The sequence below is a fragment of the Oreochromis niloticus genome, linkage group LG9 (assembly GCF_001858045.2).
Source record: "Oreochromis niloticus isolate F11D_XX linkage group LG9, O_niloticus_UMD_NMBU, whole genome shotgun sequence".
In the NCBI taxonomy this organism is placed as follows: Eukaryota; Metazoa; Chordata; class Actinopteri; order Cichliformes; family Cichlidae; genus Oreochromis; species Oreochromis niloticus.
This window is the reverse complement of record NC_031974.2, coordinates 3361024-3378679: the sequence shown is the minus strand read 5'-3', so window position 1 is coordinate 3378679 and position 17656 is coordinate 3361024. Positions and strand designations below refer to the sequence as shown.

The 17656-nt window shown below is 42.1% G+C and overlaps 1 non-coding gene across 1 annotated transcript; it reads left to right on the top strand.

Annotated features, from left to right (window-relative positions):
- The first annotated feature begins 6989 nt into the window (after positions 1-6989).
- Positions 6990-11988, top strand: LOC106096735 (uncharacterized). The gene is made up of 3 exons (XR_002058546.2): positions 6990-7033; positions 8571-8744; positions 11924-11988. It is a non-coding gene; the product is annotated as an uncharacterized LOC106096735 (transcript).
- Positions 11989-17656: the final 5668 nt, after the last annotated feature.

Here is a 17656-nt window from a genome sequence, read left to right as displayed (position 1 = left end):
AATTTGTGAAAAATAAAGACAGAAGGGTCATCCAAATACAGCATTAAAAGTCTCTCTGTCATCCTTCTCACTCCCTCTTTGCGTTCACAGTCTTTTCTGCATCATTAACACTCACATGTGGAAAACCAAAGTTCTACTGAGCAGAAGATGATCATTGGTGATGCTGTCTTTAAAATACTCATTGGAAATGTACGACTTTAATGTGAAATATTCAGAGTTTTTTCTCTTGTTGTGTTTGTTTGAAGCTGCTTCCTGTTGGCTTCAGCTGTTTGGAGTTTCCAATTCTGAAACTTCTACATTCTGAACCTTCTTCAGCTTTGAACAGATGATGAAACACTGAATGATTTCAAGCTCACACTTTGTCCAATAAACTTACATCTTTCATTCATTATACAGGTTGAGTTTCTGTGATTTGTCAACGATCAGCTGTGATTATCTGGCAGCAGTGCTGAAGCTCAACCCCTCATATCCAAGAGAGGTGAACCTGAGCATCAACAACCTGCAGGATTCAGGAGTGACGCAGCTGTGTGTTCTTCTGGAGAATCCCCGATATCAATTTGAAACTCTGAGGTCAGTCAACATGTTTTAATTGTGATGTCATCGTCAATCTGTGGAACCACCTTTATACAGGAAGTCTGGTTCGACTCTTTCCAGGTTTCTTCCCTGCTTGTCCTGATACAAATAAACCTTTGTAGCCTTGCATGTCAAATCATATCAGTCACACTTGTTAGAATAGAATAGAATAGAATAGAATAGAATATATACCATTGTACAATGAGATACAGTGCATCTCCTACATAGTTCTCCCTCCTACACAGGGTGCACTGTTCTGCTGACTAGCGTGGTGTCATCAGACAACTTGATGATGAGGTTGTTGTTGTGGGTCAATCTGCAGTCATGCGTATAGAGAGAATAAAGGAGGGGGCCCAGCACACATCCCTGTGGGGAGCTGGTGCTCAGTGTGCGATTGGAGGAGAGATGAAGGCTGAGTCTTACAGTCTGGGGCCAGTTTGTGAGAAAGTTCTTTATCCAGGCATGATTGTATTGAAAGCTGAACTGTAGTCCACAAAGTGCATTCGCACGTGGCTTTGCCGCTGTTCCAGGTGACTCACCACAGAGTGGAGGGCTATGACGATGGTGTTTTCCATGGATGCGAGGTATGCAAACTGGTAGGGGTTGAATTCTGGGGGGAGGAAGTCCTTGATGTGCTGAAGGACCAGTCTCTCAAAGCATTTCATGAATACCGGCTACCGGGCATTAATTGTTCAGGCTAGTGATGGGAGACTTCTTTGGCACTGGGATGATTGTGGCTGATTTTAGACAGGATGGGATGGCTGCCTGATCCAGTGAGAGGTTTAAGATTCTGGTGAAGACGAGGGTGAGCTGCTGGGCACATCCTCTTAGCACATTGCCAGGTAATCCATCTGGACCGGCAGCCTTCCTGGGGTTCACTGCTAGGAACACGCGTCTGACATCATGTACCGTTACAGTGAGTGGAGCGGTGCAGGAACCAGGTGAGAATGAGGATGGGCAGTGTCACAGACTTTGAGGAGTGATCGGAGGTGGCTGGTCATCCGGGGTTTTTGGTCTGGGAAAATCCAAATTCTTTTGTCCACAGTCACATTTTCAATACAGAAATTGATGTGGTCCAGTACTGATACTGTGAAAATTTCTACGTCCTGGTGTTCAATTATGTCCTAGTCTGTCTGTGTGAAGCAGTCCTGCAGTGTGCATTTTCAGGCTGGGGAAAGCAGGAGGGAGAAGTGGTCAGACTGGCTGAGGAGGGGGAAGGGTATGGCTCTCTATTGTGAGGAATTGAGGTGTTATTTTTCTGCCATTTTTATTATTTCATTTTATTAATTCTATTTTTATTATTTTGTTATTACTATTGCATCATAATCATATAACAAGCATTTGCATTGACGCATTTATTAATAGTGATATTGCATTTAGATGTTTAAACATATTGGCACCCAATTAAGTTTTATTACAGGTGCAGGTATAACCACTTTAAACTGTTGAGTTGGATTTATAATCTTAAATGTTTATATGCAGACTGCAGTGTGAAAGAGTAACTCTGTGCCAAAATAAGACAGGAAGTTACATGTTTTTGAAGTTACATGCTTTGCAGGAAGTGAAACCGAAACTAGAGTCTGAGTGAAAGCTAGTCTGAGGAGCAGTTTCGATGATGCTATTATCTTTTATACTTTTATATCTTTTGATTAAGCTTTTAGTAGAGGTTCTTGATGAAAACATTTATTCAGTAGAGTACACATGCATAGTTTCGGTTCGGTTATTACATACACGAGAGCGGCTTCTGTCTCTCTGTCTGGGGAGAGGCCAGAAGCTAGTCGGCAGGTGAAATGGGGTGTGATTGTGGTTAGCACATAGACATACACGTAACCACACACACAAACACACACTTAGAGGGTTCACTTGTAGGTGAAAGTTTAAGCAGGTGTTGCTAGGGTTGCAGTTTTATGTTGGTGTACGTGACTGTTTGATGAAGAAGCAGGTGCACGAGGCGAGAGCTGAGCGGGCTTGCGGGAAACCACCGGGGAGAAGACCGAAGCCAGTGTTCTTTTAATTGTGTCTCAAGTTGTCAAATAGAACATTTGTGGTTTTGAAGCTGATGTACTGACGCAATGAGGGGGCGTCACTAAATATATTCTGATGCATATAAAATTGTATTTTGAAGTCTGGGCGATGAGACCTGATACTGTCGGCGTACAGTGTTCAGCTCGCACGCTGCATGTTTCATTAAAATCATCGTCCGACTTTACCTTTTGGACCAGTGTGGTTACTTGCATTCCACCTGTATTTACTTCCCTATATTTTGGAACCTTAACATTTTGGGGGCTCATCCGAGGGGGGAAGTGAGACAGGACGGAGAAAGGTCCGAGGCGTCAGGCGCTCAGGCATTGGTCAGTGGTCAAAGTGAGTGACAAGCCGGCATACAACAAAAGGTAGGCACCACCTGTTGAATTTCAAAGTGTGCCAGATTGGATATTACAAAATTAAAAGTCTACTCACTGAAATTACTGGTAGATGTCTGTTTTGATTTTGGTGAAAATCTCATGAGAACTAAAGTTTCATTAAAATCATTGTCCGACTTTACCTTTTGGACCAGTGTGGTTACTTGCATTCCGCCTGTATTTACTTCCCTATATTTTGGAACCTTAACACTATGCATTCTTAATGTTGGAGTAAACATGATCTAGAATGTTCTCTTCCCTGGTGGGACATTTGACATGATGATAGAACTTTGGGAGTACAGTCTTTGTGTCGGTCTTATTAAAGTCACCTGCAATTATGTGAACACCGTCAGGGTGGGCCCGCTGCTGTTTGTTAATGGTTTCAGCAGGACAGAGAACAGAGAACGTTTATGTTGGCATTGGGTGGAATGTACACAGCCGGGATGATCAATACTGTTGGCTCTCTCAGTAGAAAAAAAGGCCGGCATCTTGGGGGTGGCTGTACCTCATGAGATAGAGCAGGTCACCTACTGATCGGAAGGTTGGTGGTTCGATCCCTGGCTCCTCCAGTCTGCATGTCAAGTGTCCTTGGGCAAGATACTAACGCTGAGTTGCTCTCCGATGCATCCATCGGAGTGTGAATGTGTGAATGTACTTAGAAAGCACTAAGTATAGAGAAAGTGCTTGTGAGAAAGGGTGTGATTGGGTGAATGTGGCATGTTGTATACAGCGCTTTGAGTACTCTGGGAGAGTAGAAAAGCACTATATAAGAATCAGTCCATTTATCATTCCATCTTAATTCAATTCAATTCAATTCAATTTTATTTATATAGCGCCAAATCACAACAAAAGTCGCCTCAAGGCGCTTTATATTGTACAATAGATCGCACAATAATAAATACAGAGAAAACCCCAACAATCATATCATATGACCCCCTATGAGCAAGCACTTTGGCGACAGTGGGAAGGAAAAACTCCCTTTTAACAGGAAGAAACCTCCGGCAGAACCAGGCTCAGGGAGGGGCGGGGCCATCTGCTGCGACCGGTTGGGGTGAAGAAGGAAAACAGGATGAAAGACATGCTGTGGAAGAGAGACAGAGATTAATAACAGATATGATTCGATGCAGAGAGGTCTATTAACACATAGTGAGTGGCTGGAAAGGAAAAACTCAATGCATCATGGGAATCCCCGGCAGCCTACGTCTATTGAAGCATAACTAAGGGAGGATTCAGGGTCACCTGGTCCAGCCCTAACTATATGCTTTAGCAAAAAGGAAAGTTTTAAGCCTAATCTTGAAAGTAGAGATAGTGTCTGTCTCCCGAATCCACACTGGAAGCTGGTTCCACAGAAGAGGGGCCTGAAAACTGAAGGCTCTCCCTCCCATTCTACTTTTAAATACTCTAGGAACAACAAGTAGGCCTGCAGAGCGAGAGCGAAGTGCTCTAATAGGGTGATATGGTACTACAAGGTCATTAAGATAAGATGGGGCCTGATTATTTAAGACCTTGTATGTGAGGAGCAGGATTTTGAATTCAATTCTGGATTTAACAGGAAGCCAATGAAGGGAAGCCAAAACAGGAGAAATCTGCTCTCTCTTTCTAGTCCCTGTCAGGACTCTTGCTGCAGCATTTTGGATCAGCTGAAGGCTTTTCAGCGAGTTTTTAGGACATCCTGATAATAAAGAATTACAGTAGTCCAGCCTGGAAGTAATAAATGCATGAACTAGTTTTTCAGCATCACTCTGAGACAGGATATTTCTAATTTTAGAGATGTTGCGCAAATGGAAGAAAGCAGTCTTACATATTTGTTTAATATGTGCGTTAAAGGACATGTCCTGGTCAAAAATGACTCCAAGGTTCCTCACAGCATTACTGGAGGCCAAGGTAATGCCATCCAGAGTAAGAATCTGCTTAGATACCATATTTCTAAGATTTTCAGGGCCGAGTACAATAACCTCAGTTTTATCTGAATTAAGAAGCAGAAAGTTAGCGGCCATCCAGGTCTTTATGTCTTTAAGACATTCCTGCAGTTTAACTAATTGGTCTGTGATACCTGGCTTCATGGATAGATAGAGCTGCGTGTCATCTGCATAGCAGTGAAAATTTATGCTATGTCTTCTAATGATGCTGCCTAAAGGAAGCATGTATAATGTAAATAGAATTGGTCCTAGCACTGAACCCTGTGGAACACCATAATTGACCTTTGTGTGTGAAGAGGACTCTCCATTTACTTGAACAAATTGGAGTCTATTAGATAGATATGATACAAACCACTGCAGCACAGTACCTGTAATACCTACAGCATGTTCTAATCGCTCTAATAGGATATTATGATCAACAGTATCGAACGCTGCACTGAGGTCTAGCAGGACAAGCACAGAGATGAGTCCACTGTCAGAGGCCATAAGAAGATCATTTGTAACCTTCACTAAAGCTGTTTCTGTGCTGTGATGAGCTCTGAAACCTGACTGAAACTCTTCAAATAAGCCATTCCTCTGCAGATGATCTGTTAGCTGTTTGAAGACTACTCTTACTGACATGTACTCAAGGTTCGGGGAGCAGTGACTGTATATAATTGTCCCGTTGTTGCACCAGCTTTCATGCACGTAGATAAAGGGGGTCAGGTCTGCTGCTGCTGTCAGTCACTGCCGCTGACAACTGCTGCTGAGGGATCTTTTAAAACCAATCGGCCGCTGCCTGCTCGCCAATCAGGAAGGACCTGTAGATTCATAAAGACAGAGAGAGGTATGCAAACTGTTAGTGAGACAACAGTCTCGCTATGTGAGTGCGATGAAAGTACCACGAAACAATGTCTGGTGCAGGTCCCCTATGTCTGTGAGATCCTGGCAGGTGTAGTGAATTTTGAAAGCAGAACCGATAGTGCACAAAGAAATTAAAAGGATGTACAAACTAAGGAAACTACACAAAAGAGAGGAGTACTAAGACGGAGAGCCATAAGCTGCTGCAACAACTTGTGCCGGCGTCTTGGAAGGATATGGCAGCTCTCCTCTTGTAGTGCTTGTTAAGCTGGGATTGTTTTAGAAGCCTGGACCGCAGACTCCCGGGGAAGATATCACCTGGAAAGACCAAGGTAACCTATTAGAGGTATTTACACTAACATAGATTAATACTCAGTTTAAACTGCAGCAGATTTTATCAAAGCAGGTTGACAAGAGCAAAGCAAAGAATATGACTGATTAGGACTGATGGAAGTCCTAATCCTTATCAGAATTATAATCCAATACAGCAATGATGATGATGATGATGAAGATGATAAGCAGTCTGTAATTCCAGTCCACTGTGGCCAATCTCCCCTTCCCTCCTCTGCTGGAGTTTCCGACTTCTGGAATCCTTTGAACTGCTCGTCTCACAGGATACCGCAGACTGACCCAGAACACTTCCATGCATCCCAGTTTATACTTTCAACTCGCCCACCTTTCTTTCTAAAATCTAGTCAGTCAATCGGGTGTTTACATCAGATTCACTGATCTTCAGCCTCACCTTACTTTCCTTCATGTCTGACCTTTGACCCCCTTTAACTAAAGCAATGATTATTTCATTTCATGTCTTTATTCAGTTCACATTTCATTAACACGTTCATTATAGCATAATCCATTTAATCCAAATTTATCTTTGATTACGAATAAAGATGATCTACTTACTAGCAGATAGGGAAAAGCTCTGTTTAGCTCTCTGACCATTTTCAACACGCTTAACACATAAGGCTGAATATCAGGTCCTTTTATTCCCTCAGGTATGATGTCAGGGATGGCCAGGAGGACTTGAATCTGTCCACATTACACAACAACACTAAACATGTCTTTGTAAGCAGACATGGACACACACTTTGTCTAATAAACTTACATTTTTCATTCTTTATACAGATTGAAGGAATGTGGTTTATCAGAGATCAGCTGTGATTATCTGGCAGCAGCGTTGAAGTCCAACCCCTCCCATCTGAGACAGCTGGACCTGACCTCCAATGACCTGCAGGATTCAGGAGTGAAGCGGCTGTGTGGTTTTCTGGAGAGTCCAGTATGTGGGCTTGAAACTCTGAGGTCAGTCACATGTTTTAGTTGTTCTGAGATGAATATGATGTTAAAGTTGTGCTGAAACTAAACTGCAGACATAAGGCTGATATTGTACTGATCCACACTGAGGATCTTCATGGTAAAGTCTGTTTTATTAGCATTCGGGGTTGTGGCTGTTAGTCTCAATAATATCTGATAAGAAAGCTGCTTTAGCTGCCTTAACAGTTCTGGTATAGAGAGCGGCTCCTACAAAGAATGTCATACGATATCTAAAGCCTATCTTCCTTCCACCTCCTTTCAGATGGACGGCAGGCACGCCATAAGGCTCGTATAGTGTCATTTAGCCAAGGTTGAGGAGAAGTCCTGGGACGTTTCATCTTTATAGGGGCCATAGTGTCTAAGATGGAACAACAGGTGGATAGCATAGAGTTGGCAAAATCATCAACCAAGGGGGGGTGTATAACAGTTCGTATCCGTACAATCTGGATCAAAAAAGGCCGTAGTGAAATTAGCCACAGTCTCTGAGTTAATGATGCGTACAGGGCGACGACAGCTTTCAGAATTTAATTCAATTTCACATAGCTCAACATCAAACATTACCAAAAAATGGTCAGAAATACCAGCATTGTCGATGTCCATAGTACAAATATTCAGAGCATTTGAGAGGACCAAATCCAAAGTATGGCCTTTAACATGAGTTGGTTCACTGACCCACTGTGTAAGGTTAAAAGAGTCAATTGGGGCGATCGTGGCTCAAGAGTTTGAAGTTCGCCTTGTAATCGGAAGGTTGCCAGTTCGAGCCCCGGCTCGGACAGTCTCGGTCGTTGTGTCCTCGGGCAAGACACTTCACCTACTGCCTACTGGTGTTGGCCAGAAGGGCCGATGACGCGATATGGCAGCCTCGCTTCTGTCAATCTGCCCCAGGGCAGCTGTGGCTACAACTGTAGCTTGCCTCCACCAGTGTGTGAATGGGTGGATGACTGGGTATGTAAAGCGCTTTGGGGTCCTTAGGCGGGGCTAGTAAAAGCGCTATACAAATACAGGCCATTTACCATTTACCATTCAATTAGGGCAAGGATATACTTGGCTAGCAGGTCATCATCACAACAAATATGTATGTTAAAATTTCCAGTAATAAGAGCTTGAAAACCCTGGCACAGGTTTTCAGCCAACAGGTCCTCAGACAGGCAGCCAAAATCATCAATGACCCCTCTCGCATTCTTCACCTCGCATTTCAATGGCTCCCCTCTGGGCGATGCCTCCGCTGCATTTCCTGCAGGACTGAGAGGAGGAGAGCCACCTTTGCCCCAAAGCCACCCTGCTTTTTAACTCCAGCCGATAAGACCATTTCCCAAACCAGAAACATAAAGTACTCTACACTCTTTTTATACTGCTGATACTTTACTCACTTTTACTCACTTACAGTTATTTATTCACCTTTCAGTCACCTTAATTTTAAAACATTGTTTTAAAATTAAATTTTAAAACAATGTTTCATCTCTTTTAAAACAGTGTTTTAAAATTAAATTGTCTAATAAACTTACATCTTTCATTCTTCATACAGTTTGATGGACTGTGGTTTGTCAAAGATCAGCTGTGATTATCTGGCAGCAGCACTGAAGTCCAACCCCTCCCATCTGAGACAGCTGGACCTGCAATATAATAACCTGAAGGATCCAGATGTGAAGCAGCTGTCTGATCTTCAGCAGAGTCCAGACTGCAGACTTGAGACTATGTGGTGAGTAGAGTGATGGAGTGAGTGGGTGGTGCTGTCAGCAGTATTGTACTAAACACAGCCAGTATGAAACAAAGATCCAGTGTTTCCTATAAAGCTGCAGCTTCTCAGTGAAGCTGTGAGAGGAGAATGGTGACAGGCTTCAGGATTGGACACAAACACTTCCTTTTTCTGCCTTTTTGTCACCTTTATGGTCACCATAGTAACAGCTGACACGCTCTGATCAAACGCTGTCAACAGCCAATCAGCTCTCTGAACAAAGCAGCACGAAGACCAATGACTGCATTCATCTCCAGGTTTAAAGCAGTGAAGAACACAGTCTGTAGGTGAGGAAGACTTTAGTGAGAGCAGATGTTTGGATGGAATTCCTCCAGTTAACAGCTGGAACCATCTGGATTGTTGGGCTTGTTGTTGGGGTTCCTACAGAGCTCAGAGTGGACACACCAAGCTTCTTCTAATGAAGGAAAGTCCAAACTCAAACTAGGAGGGAAAAACATTTTCATCAACTTCAATAAAAATCCAAAGATTAGAAAAAGTGAAGTAACAATTCAATTCAATTCAATTTTATTTATATAGCGCCAAATCACAACAAAAGTCGCCTCAAGGTGCTTCATAGGTGCAGAGAAAAACCCAACAATCATATGACCCCCTATGAGCAAGCACTTTGGCGACAGTGGGAAGGAAAAACTCCCTTTTAACAGGAAGAAACCTCCGACAGAACCAGGCTCAGGGAGGGGCGGGGCCATCTGCTGCAACCGGTTGGGGTTAGAGTAGGAACTGAACCAATACACTGAAAATTTCTCATGATATGTCTGTGTAGGTTCTCACCATCCAGTCATGGTAATCTAAGGAACCTGGAAAGAAAAGTGACTTCTTTAACTTTCTTGAAGACGTTTCATCTCTCGAAATCTCTGCTGATAATCACCCACACCCTTTTTTACACCTTGGCTCATGTGATGAGGCGACTTATGTTGTGATTTGGCACTATATAAATAAAATTGAATTGAATTGAATTAATAATGGATTGGATTGCATTTATATAGCTCTTTTCTAGACAAGGTTTCAAGGTTTTTAAGTAAAGGTTTAACTACAGCCAGCTTGAAGGCCTGTGGTACATAGCCGATTATTAGAGATAGGTTGATCATATTTAAGATTGAAGCATTAATTAATGGCAGGACTTCTTTGAGTAGTTTTGTAGGAATGGGGTCTAAAAGACACGTTGATGGTTTGGAGGAATTAATTATTGAAGTTAACTCAGAAAGATCAATTGGAGAAAAAGAGTCTAACTTAACATCAATGGTACTAAAAGTAGCTGTAGATAATATTACATCTGTGGGATGATTATTGGTAATTTTTTCTTTAATGATTAAAGATTTATTTGTGAAGAAGTTCATGAAGTCATTACTAGTTAACGTTAAAGGGATTGTTGGCTCAGTAGAGCTCTGACTGTTTGTCAGCCTGGCTACAGTGCTGAAGAGAAACCTGGGGTTGTTCTTATTTTCTTCAATCAGTGACGAATAGTAAGATGTTCTGGCTTTGCGGAGGGCTTTCTTATAAAGCAACAAACTATTTCTCCAGGCTAAATGATGATCCTCTAAATTTGTGCACGCCATTTCCTCTCCAGCTTACGAGTTATCTGCTTTAGGCTACGTGTTTGAGAATTATACCACGGAGTCAGGTACTTCTGATTTGAGGCCTTAGTTTTCACAGGAGCTACAGTATCCAGAGTCATACGTTAAACATATGTTAAAATCACCCACAATAATTATTTTATCTGAGCTGAGCACTAAATCAGATAAAAAGTCTGAGAAATCAGACAGAAACTCTGTGTAAGGCCCAGGTGGACGATAGATGATAACAAGCAAGACTGGTTTCTGAGTTTTACAGCTGGGGTGGACGAGGCTAAGCATCAGGCTTTCAAATGAATTAAAAGTCTGTCTTGGTCTTTGGTTGATTAATAGGCTGGTGTGAGAAATTGCTGCCACACCGCCCCCTCGGCCTGTGAGTCCTAGTACAGTCCCAGCTAGGGATGGGTATCGAAACCCGGTTCTTGTTGAGAACCGGTTCCCACTGTTTCAATTCCTTGGAATTGTTTGCCAGTTTTGCAAACGATTCTCTTATCGATTCCAGTCGCCCCGAATGACGTCACCACGTTGCGGAGCGTCATTTACCTGGCAGGAAACACTAAGCGGCTCAAACGCTCAAAAGTTTGGTTATACTTTACGAGAACGGATGACAACAGGGCAACTTGCAATACTTGCAAAGTAGATATTTCATTTAAGGGAGAAAACACTACGAATATGCAAAAGCATTTGCTCACAAAACACGTGATAACCTTAAATGAATGTCGTGTTTTTAATTCCGCTCCGGACTCGTGAATCTCAACCCAGTAGCAGCGGTAACGTTTGCACGTCCTCTCCCGTTAATGCGGCAGGTAAATAATCAGCTAACAGTGCATATTATGTTAGCGCGATCGGCCTTATTACAAAACCTGCCATCACTGTGCATTTAGGTGACCATGATGAGACAGACAGAGTCTGGCTGGCAGTTCTCGCTGCAGTCTACCGGTAGTGTCTCCTTTCAGGCCAGGATAGACAAATGTCACCAAGCAGTGACTAAGTTTGTGGTCAAAGGCTTGCACCCATTTGCCACAGCAGATGCCCCCGATTTTCGGTAAGTGAATGTGTTTAATTGTAGGCGGGGACATTACTGGATATTCTTGTGTAATTGCTACGGAATAATTTATGTTATACTTTGTTATTGCTACAGAAGAATATTTATTTTATTATTTTACATTTACAATTTTTTTTCCTGGGGACCCTGTGACACCCCATTGAAGAGCCGTAGGCTGTGGATCTCTTAAGATCTCACTGTTGGGTTCGTAAGGCCATGTTACTCCTAAATTTCTATCTTGTTCAAAGAGAAGATATAAAACAAAGTTCTAAGCTAATCGACCTTAGTGTTCTCCTTTTTTAAAAAGAATCGATAAAGAATCGAATCGTTAAACAGAATCGAAAATGGAATCAGAATCGTGAAAATCTTATCAATACCCATCCCTAGTCCCAGCACTGAAGTCCCTGCTGCTCTTTATACTGGATGTGCTGCATCACTGACTGACAGCTGATTTAGAGTCTCTGGAAACACTCGTTTATCTCCTCTGCTCTTCCTCCTTCTCTCTGCAGGTGGAGGTGATGATGGTAAACAGGACGGTGTGTGTGCTGAGAGAGGAGCAGCTGTGTCCTCATGATCCAGAGAGGTTGAAGCAGCAGCAGCTTGTGTGTAGAGACGCTCTGACTGGGCCATGTTACTGGGAGGTGGAGAGGAGAGCTTCATCCAGCAGTGACTGACAGAGGAATGAAGTGCAGATGACTGTCAGTGCTGCAGAGTGAACTGCTCTGAGAACAGCTCCACTGTCAGACACAATGTAGAGTCCAGCATCATCCCTGTGTGTCCCTCTGGATCTGACAGAGGATCATCAGTGTATCTGGACTGCTCTGCTGCTGCTCTGTCCTTCTACAGTCTCTGTCTCACTCTGGCTTCAGACCCTCCTGGCTCAAACTCACCTGTGTTAAGGTTCATTTTGAGGAGAGAGAGATGGTGGAGATCGGAATAACACACTGACCCTGTCAGGTGGAGTCAACGAAGATTTTAATGAAACACACGCAGCGTGGGAGATGGACACTGTATACAAACAGCATCAAATCTCGATCTTCAAAACTTCAGAACACAGTTTTATACATCGGGGTATTAGAACGCCCCCTCTTGCGTTCACCAATACGATACATGATACGTCAACTCAAAACCACAATGACTTTTAACACAGTTTAAAAAGAACATTGTCGGCAGGTGCATCCTGTCACCATCCTGCCAGCGCTTATCTGTCTGGAACATCAGGCACACGTTCTGCACAAACTGTCACTCATGCAGGCACAATTTTGCAGTTGCAAGCAAAACATGATTAAACTTTCACCTATAAATGAACCCACTAGCTGTATGTGTGTCTCATCCTTAAATGCTCTCTCATCTCACCCGTTGCACTTCTGACCTTTCACCAGAACAGAGGCTCATCCTTACATGTAATAACCTAACTGGAACTATATATGTAATATGTTGAATAAATGTTTTAATCAAGAACCTCTACTAAAAGCTTAATCAAAAGATATAGATGAATAAAAGATAATAAAGAATAACCTACTCAAAATACTTGCACTCAGACTCTGCTTTTGGTTTCACTTTTGCAAAGCATGGCGTTTCCTGTCAGTCTGCAGTTTCCTGTCTCATTTTGGCACAGAGTATACTCAACGTTAGGGCCTTTCTTTTACAATGCAGTCTGCATATAAACATTTAAGATTATAGATTCAAAAGCATTTCGGGTTATAGATTCAACTCCACAGTTTAAAGTGGTTCTCACTGAACCTGTAATAAAGACTAATATGACACCAATATGTTTGAACATCTGAATGCAATATCACTATTAATAATGAAATGGTAATGATGATTATAAAAATAGCAGCAAATAATAGCAGCAAAATATCTTTCTACTCTTCACACCTGGAAAGGCTTTCAAACATGGCTGAATAGATTTGATATATACTGTAGATGTACTGTAGAGGTGCAGTTTGTCACTTGTAAATACAGTCTGTGAGCAGCTATGAGCTGTAAGATCTTTCTAGAAACACGAAATGTTTTCACTCTTCTGTTGCTTTTTCATATATTTCCACAACATTAATATTGATCCCACCTGTCTCACCTGTTTCATGCTTTTATACATAATAACAGGACACGTGTGATCTGAGCGCTGCTGTGGTTGCTGTGCTGCGAGTCTTCATTTAGATAACAGAGACATCTAGTGGTTCAGAGGGAGAACTGCAGGAGGTGGAGATGTGTTTTAGCATGAAAAACTTGTTTATTCTTATCTTTTAGGCACAGATACAAATATGACAAATATTACTGTAAGATACAAAAGGTCAAATCAGTTAGCAGAGGGAACAGTGATTACACAGCAATGTAAGAATAGAAACATAATAGTGAATATGAATGTATACACGGATGGAAGCAAACAAACAGGATGTAACACTAAATTAATGCCACAATAAAACAAAACAAGGGGAGATATATTTGATCTCAGGTATCCAAATCAGATGATTTAAAGTATCAGAGAGTTTTTGGGGTTTCTTTTCTTGAAGTCATTTTTTCTATAATTTCAATTCCTTGAATAAAACAACAAATTTAGGGGATGATTTTGTAATCCGACTTTATGTATGAAAGATTTGACTAAACATAAAACAATCTTCCCACTCAGTCGTCGTTCTTATCTTGTGAAATCAAACCAAATGTTCTGTTGTCTCTAAATCAGGGTTTGATGAAATCTTTGGTTTCATCCATTTATAAACATGTTTCATGATAAATTTCAGTCTAAGGCATTCTTTAGAGCAGAGGTTCTCAAAGTGTGGAGCCTACACCCTAGGTGCGGTGGATGTTTGCTTTGGGGGAAGTTTGAAATACATTGTTCTGTCTGTTAATGAAACTTTATGAAGTTTATGTAGGATGTTGTTCCTATTTTGTCTTCAGGGGAATCATTTCTCTGTAAAACTGTCAGGGCTCTGTGTGCAGGTAGGCAGAGGTGAAGATCCAAATGCAGGGAGACTGAATGCAACTCAAAAACCACAGCGTTATTGCTGGCAGAAAACAAAGCAGAAAACCAGGGAAAACACAAACTGGAACACACAGGCAAAATCTGAGGGTACGACACGATGCTGAACACTGCAGGACACACACAATAAATACACAGGCAGTATTAAATCTAGGTTCTTTTGTATTCTTTTGACGGCCGAAAAAGACTGGACTCAGAGTGGTCAAGCTCAAAAAATAATCTTTATTTTACATTTCCGGAAATGGAGACCTGTCACACAAACACACAAGCTCAGGTCTGAATTCTTTGCCAGCTAAATCCGTATATATATTTCTGCACTACGTCACACCGACACACAGTTTACTTAGTTCTGATTTTTTGTGTTTGGTTTATTAATATGTCTCTGCACTAAACTTCCCCTTTCTTTACTTCCTGTTTTCTGCACAAGACGTGCAGTCTGCTCTGTGACTTTTGGCCTACATTCTAACTCACAAGGGCGTTTTCCTACACTGGGCTCTATAAAACAATATGAACAGAAAATAAGCATTAAGAATATGTATTTATCTTGTAGCAACAGGAACATGAGGGAACGAGGAAATTAGACTTAACGAGACAGAGGAAGCAAAACTTGAAACACTGACATAAGATATGAACCTTCAAAATAAAACAGGAAATCCACAGACTGAATGCATAACTCTGACAGGGAACAGAAGGAACACAGTACAGGGGCCAGAGTGACATCAGGGGCAAAGGAATACACAAGCTAAGAAATACAAAACACCAGCAGTCATTAGCCAAGAACCAAAAGGAAAACAGACCACTAAACAATAATATAAAATCAAAACACTGGGCCACAGGACCGTGACAAAGACAGCCTCTTATGAAACTAAGGTTTCATTGAAGTCTGAAGTTTAAAGGTCAAAGAAATGTCAAGGTTTGATGAAGGTTAAGAAGAAAAATGTTTTAAAGGTTCAAATGAGGTCAGCATAAATCAGGTTTTCTTCCGGTTAACAAGGAGCTTCTACCACTCACAGCTCACATTTGTTGTTGTTCTTCCTTCAGTTGCCATCAGGGCATCAGCTTCAAGCAGACCGTCACTAGTAAAGAGTCTGAGAGGACTGAGTTGTCATTTACACACACAGTAGTTCTGTTAGCCTACAGCAGAGATTCAAGTAGTGATTTAAGAAGACACTAAGCAAGTGGTGCAGCAAAAGGCAGCCAGCTGGAGGACGGGCAGCACGTGTGATTGTCCCTGGTTTGTTTTAGAGGAACGCTCACATTTTCACATAGATTGGTTTGGCTTTGCTTTTCATGTTAACTGGGCCAGCTGGTACATTAGTGGGCCAATGTGCCATCCCTGAGCTCACAGCTTAGAGACATGAGGCCTTGCATAGGTGCTTATGGTGAACTGAATTGCTGTGTTTAAGAGAACTTGTTTGCAGTGGTACCAATCATTTCCTGAGGGAAACAGTGTTCCTGTGGGGTTGGATGTATCTGGGCTGGATGTTTTTAAACAAGAGCCACCTGCTTTCTTCTGCTGAGAGACACTTATCAGCCGATTGCTATACTGCGGGCAGGTTGCAGCATTAAAGGCATTAAAGGTAGAGCTCTTAGAGCTGATGCTTTTGCGCATGACACATTATCGAACGTTACGTTGTGTGTCATGGACACTGTTGACTTCAGAGGCGGAGCCAGACATTTTATACACCCAGGGCTTAGCCCTAAAGGGTAGTATACATGTGGGATTGGGGGGGGGGGAGCCAGCAGAAACTAAACTAGATGATAGTAGCACTAAAAATCACCATAGACCTGCATTACACTTATTTTTAATTCTACCAAAGTCCACTATTTAGATTCAGAAAAGTTTATATAATTATTTACTTGTTACGCAAACAAGCCTGCATAACAACCATTTGACTAACATGTCTGTCTCACCTGGATCTTGTTCCCTCTCTGCTCCTCTCTCTCCCTCTCTCTCTCTCTCTGTTCCTCTCTCCCTCTCTGCTCCTCTCTCTCTCTGTTCCTCTCTCCCTCTCTGCTCCTCTCTCTCCCTCTCTCTCTCTCTGTTCCTCTCTCTCTCTGTTCCTCTCTCCCTCTCTGCTCCTCTCTCTCCCTCTCTCTCTCTCTGTTCCTCTCTCTCTCTGTTCCTCTCTCCCTCTCTGCTCCTCTTTCTCCCTCTCTCTTCTCTCCTCTCCTTCCTGCACTGCATGCTGGGAGTGTGAGTGAATGGGTGTGTGAAGGTGTTTGGTGAGTGCATGGAGCTGCTGAGCGAGTTTTTGGACTGTTTTTCTGGAAAACTTTGGGCTTATGGGTGGTTAAAAGGTACAGCAAGTTTATTTCATTGTGTTGTGTAAAGTGAAGAATTTTAGTTAATTGGCCAGTTTTACCTTGAGTCTTAACCCTCCGACTTAAGGCCGACTTAACCCTCCCCCCATCTTTAACATGACAGCAGCCTTTGAATACAACAATTTGATCCAAGAAATGAAAATGTTCCCAAACCCAAAAGCTTCTAAAGTTTTAAACAAATAGTGATGATCAACTCTATCAAAAGCTTTTTCTTGATCCAGAGATAAAAACCCCACATCCAAGTCCTTGAGCTTGGCCAGATCAATAATGTCTCGAATTAAAAACAAGTTGTCCATAACAGTTCTTTCAGGGACACAGTATGCTTGATCCACATCAACAATCATGTCAATACAGGTCTTCAACCTGTTAGAAAGACATTTTGCAAGAATCTTGTAGTCTGTACAAAGCAAAGAGACAGGCCTCCAATGTTTAAGCAGGCCCAGGTCCCCTTTCTTTGGCAGTAAAGTCAAAACTGCCCTTGTGCAACTTGTTGGCAAGATCCCAGTGGTCATACAGTATGTGAAAACCTCATGAATGTCCTCTCCTAGCAGCAACCAGAATTTCTGGTAAAATTCCGCAGGAAGACCATCAACTCCTGATGACCGACCACCGTTGAGTTGTCGAACCACTGAAGACATCTCCGCAAAAGAAACAGCAGACTCCAACACAGCCGATTCAGCCTCATAGAATAGAACAGAATAGAATTCAACTTCATTGTCATTGCACATGTCACAGGTACAGGGCAACGAAATGCAGTTTGCATCCATCCAGAAAGTGCTTTAGCCGTGATATAGATATATTACAATATATATTAGCTATAATATAGATATGTAAGTATATTACAGAAATGGGTCTATTATGGTATGTTATAATGTGCACGGTATGAAGGTATGTTATGAATATGCTATAACCAGTGTTAGGACTAACGCGTTATTAA